This window comes from Ruditapes philippinarum, unplaced genomic scaffold (assembly GCF_026571515.1).
Source record: "Ruditapes philippinarum isolate M1 unplaced genomic scaffold, ASM2657151v2 ctg13911_1_1_1_1, whole genome shotgun sequence".
NCBI lineage: Eukaryota > Metazoa > Mollusca > Bivalvia > Venerida > Veneridae > Ruditapes > Ruditapes philippinarum.
In genome coordinates, this window is record NW_026859440.1 from 1 (window position 1) to 4,677 (window position 4,677).

Here is a 4,677-nt window from a genome sequence, read left to right on the forward strand (position 1 = left end):
TGAAAGCGCGATGATATGATACCATGATGAAAACACGATGGCACGATGATGAAACATCGACGGCACGATGGTGAAATCAAGTTGATGAGATGACATTATGAAAATAATATAACGCGTCCTCATCATCGTGCCATCGCAGTTTCATCATAGTATTATCGTTCTTTCACCATCGTACAATCGGTATTTTCATCATCCTAACATCGTGTTTACACCATCGCACCATCGCGTATCATCGTGCATTCGTCATTGTAACATCGTACCATCATTGTTTCAGCATCGTACAATTGTTGTTTCACGTTCGTACCATCGTGTTTTTACCATCGTACCATTGTGCCATCGGGCTTCGTAAACGGCATTCCGTTTGTTTCAGTGTATGCCTTCAGGTTCAGCCAATCAAATTTCTTGAATTAGAGATATAAGAATTATATTTCATAAAAAAAGCGTAAGTAAACATATTGATGATAGAACTTTGACATGAAGTCGAACGGCGAACCTCGATTCTAAAAAAAATAATAAACATTCTGCAGTGGAAAAAAAATGTGACAAATAATTCATTATAAATGACATGAGACAAATGTGCTTTTTTGTCCCTTGAGAACATTTGACAAATGCGTTTTTTTCCGTTAAAAAACTTGATCGGAGCACATATGCATTTGTCACACAAATTACTTTTTTGGGGTAGACATTTGAGGTCCAATTTGACTCATGTGGGACAAATGCGACCTCATCGGTCTAATGGAAGACAAATGCTACGAGACAAATGTGCTCCTACAATTCTTTCTATTTATATGAAATACGGGAGTTCTTTGGGTTTTGATTAGTCTTATGATAATGTTATGGCACTTAAGACCTTGATACAGTGTGCCAGTCTCATATTGACAAAAATGTACAAAAAAAAAAAAAAAAAATAGAAGACAAAAAAAATCGGAAATAGATTATTGCAATGAATAAATGATAATATTTTCCATTTTACATGGTTTAATTCAGCTTCATGTCATCCCGAAAAAGGTGAGAAAGTGAATTCTGAAAAAGTCGACCGTATTAAATACGTTAAAAACGATAACGGAAATACAAGTGACGAAGATGGTAGTTTCAGAAGCACAGATGACTGGATTGATTTAAACACCGATGAAACAAATCAATGCCTACAGAATCTGCCACAGCCGGCCTTAATCCTGGTATATACTTGTTGCGTGTTATTTACTACATAAACAGTATTGAGATAATATGAACCTCACGTTTACGACCATCAAAATAAAATTGTTACTATGTAAAGGAACTTCATAGAAACATACGAGAAAATGAATTCTGTTGAAGAGATATAATTTTCTTACAACACTGTTACACAACCTTTCCTTTCAACCAGATAAATCTGGTAAATATATAATATTATTCTTAATCTGAATATTTTATGATTCAGAATTGCAAAGATTCGGACAAAACGAGACGGGAGTCAAAGCGAACACACTTTACCGGTAAATAACTTTTATAAAAATGAAACTTATAATGTTTTTTAACTTAAATGTTAAAACTTATATGGGTATTGCATACGAATTCAAATTGATACTTGATTGCCATCTTAAAGAGAAAATCTCATATCAATTAAGTTTTTAACCTTGTTAAAAGTACATGAAACATACTTCTGTTGTTTGTTTTCAGGATCCAAATTCCCTCACAACTACTCAAAACAAGGAAAATCGAGAAAAGCCCGGAAATGATTTATTAAATAAGTCTATGATTGAGTCAGTTTTGTTGTTGTGTCAAATTCATATTTTCAAAAATAGGTTATGTGATGCCAATGTACGCATAGATCTGATAAGATAATTTTAAAGTCTACCTTTGTTACGAGTCGTAAAATATTTGATAGAGAAGTTAAAAAAACTAAACGTTTTTATTGGTATTCACTGCAGAATGACCTATTGAATGATTGTAAGGTAGATAGTACTTCATTTTGGAAATCTATTGGTAAAATTGGTGTAGATTTTTCAAAAATCATAATATTTAGACTTCCGGTGAAAACATTCATAATATAAACAAAGGAAAAAATGTAATGAAATAATTAAACCTGGGTAAATCTGATAACGGCAGGTGTTCCAAACAATTGTAACAATGGTCTTATAAGCAACGTAAAACATTGCAGGAAGAATTTGACTTTATAAAAACAGATCCGTGATATATCCATGGAAATTAAGTATTCGAAATTATCCGAAATTATCCGAAATTTTAACAGTGTGCATTTATTGTGAGTCGATACCAAATTACCAATGTATCATAATATAATAAATGAAATATGATGCATAATGTACTAAATGGATCGTGAGAAAAATCGAACGACTAGAAGAGAGAAAATTGCTGCATCCCATGATAAAAACAGAAGAAGGTCATCCTCAACAAAAAGAAAAGTTACTTCACCATCCTATAGTCAAAACATTGATAAGAAACACAAACATAATACATATAGCTTAGACAACCTAGATATAGTCAACAGTGACACTTCTTATAACTACACCATTAAGGACAAAGACACAGACAACACAATTAACGCAGAAAATATGAGCTCAACAGTTAAATGTGCACTTAATCCAACAATGGCAACCAGTGCCCCTCACTTAATCCATCAAATGCCAGAGCACTTAGTCCATACTACTTCTCCTGGAAGTTTCTTAACAGATGTTGATATTGTCAGGATATTTAATGCTTTGAAATTATCAATGGCAGAAAAAAATCAATGGTATGGTCTCAATGCATGTACAGATAGCAACAGAGCAATAAAGAGAGGACATAAGTGATCTGAAAACGGAAGTTGAGTCACTTAAACAGAAGCACAAGAAATCAAAAATGAAGCAAGATGATGCTGAGCAGTACTCCAGAAAAAAGTGTAAGAATAAGTAATTACAAAGAAAAGTCAGATGAAGGAACTTCACAGATTGTTGTTGACATTGCAAAAAAAAAGTAAATGTTTCAATTGATAGAGATGATATAGATAACTCTCAAAGAGTTGGGGAGAAGAAAGATGGTAAAGAAAGAGAAATAATAGTAAAATTCAAGTCATTTAGATCAAAATTAGAGTTCATGAAATTAAAAAAGGAATTGAAAACCAAGAATGAGAAAATATTAATCAATGATGACCTTACAAAAAAAAGAAGTAAAATAGCTTATGAGGCAAGGGAGTTGAAAAAAGATCCAGCATCAGATGTCAAGGGAACATGGGTGTATAATTGTTGTATCTATATTCAAACTAAAACAACTGGTGAAAGAGTGAAATTAACTACCAAAGAAGAATTAAAATGTATAGAAAGTGAATATTAAATGAGAAACTGCGAAAAGTGATGTTAAAGGACTATAAACATTTATTGAGCTCAAAAATGCTAAGTTACAAGTTTAAGTGTATTGAGTGTTATTATTTAATCTCATATCTATCTATATGTACTTTAATGTCTATAGTCACAAGATTATAAATACATGCTCTGCCAATAAGTATGTTTCCTATGTGTATGTTTGTGAAATAAATTCATAATTAGACTGGCGTAAATACATGAAACTTATTTAAATGTATGTATATATGTAAATAAATTTTGCTGTAAATATTTTCATATGTTAATAAAACATAAATCATTACATACAAGCTATGAAAATCATTTTGAGAATAACAAACATATCTATCTTCATGACTATGAACATACTAAAATATCTATATGCCTTAACACATATACTTTTTGTAATTAATCAAAGAATTAAAAATATATACGACCTTTCCCATGTGGATCCTGTTAAGATTATTACATATATACCGGGTCTCATTGAAACTTAAACAACAAGAGCCATGTCAACATGGCCATCCCCCGCCGAATGTGTTTGCTCATTGGAAGAATGTATATGTAGTAGAGCAGAATAACTTCATTTTAAGAGGTCTTTTGGTAATGAAAACTGATGGCTATAGTGATTACAGATTTGAAAACTATGTGAATACTGATGGCTGAAAATAACAAGGACAATAACTGAAAAATAATGCAGGGTAGGTTATCATTCTTGTGTGCTGCATCCCTCCTCAGTAAAATCTATCCACCTATGAAGTTTCAAGTTGATACCTCAAATACTTTTAAGAAAAAATTGAATTGAAAAATTAAGTATGAAAAATAACAAAGGGCAATAACTCAAAAATTATAAAAGGTAGAGTTATCATTCTTATGCACTGCACACCTCCTTAGTTAGATCTATGCACCTATGAAGTTTCATAATGATATCTCAAAGGCTTTTTGAGTTATGCTCTGGACAAAAATAATTGTGAAAAATAACAAAGGGCAATAACTAAACACTTATGCAGGGTAGAGTTATCGTTCTTGTGCACTGCACTCCTCCTCAATGAGATCCATCCAGTTATGAAGTTTCAAGTTGATACCTCAAATAATTTTTGAGATAAGCTCCGGACAAAATATTATGAAAAAAAAACAAAGAGGAATAACTCAAAATTGTATAGGGAAGAGTTATCATTCTTGTGCACAGCATTCCCCTCAATAATATCTGTCCACCATGACATTTCATGTTGACATTTCAAACACTTTTGAATTATGCTCCACTCGGGTGAAAAATTAAGTATGAAAAATAACAAAGGGCAATAACTCAAAAATTTTGAAAGGTAGAGTTATCATTCTTGTGCACTGCACACCTCCTGAGTCA

General features: G+C 32.0%; 1 long non-coding RNA gene across 1 annotated transcript; it reads left to right on the forward strand.

The window, feature by feature from the left end:
- The first annotated feature begins 28 nt into the window (after window positions 1–28).
- Window positions 29–2,920, forward strand: LOC132756531 (uncharacterized). Its single transcript, XR_009629337.1, has 3 exons — window positions 29–1,178; window positions 1,421–1,475; window positions 1,660–2,920. It is a non-coding gene; the product is annotated as an uncharacterized LOC132756531 (long non-coding RNA).
- The last annotated feature ends 1,757 nt before the right edge of the window (window positions 2,921–4,677 follow it).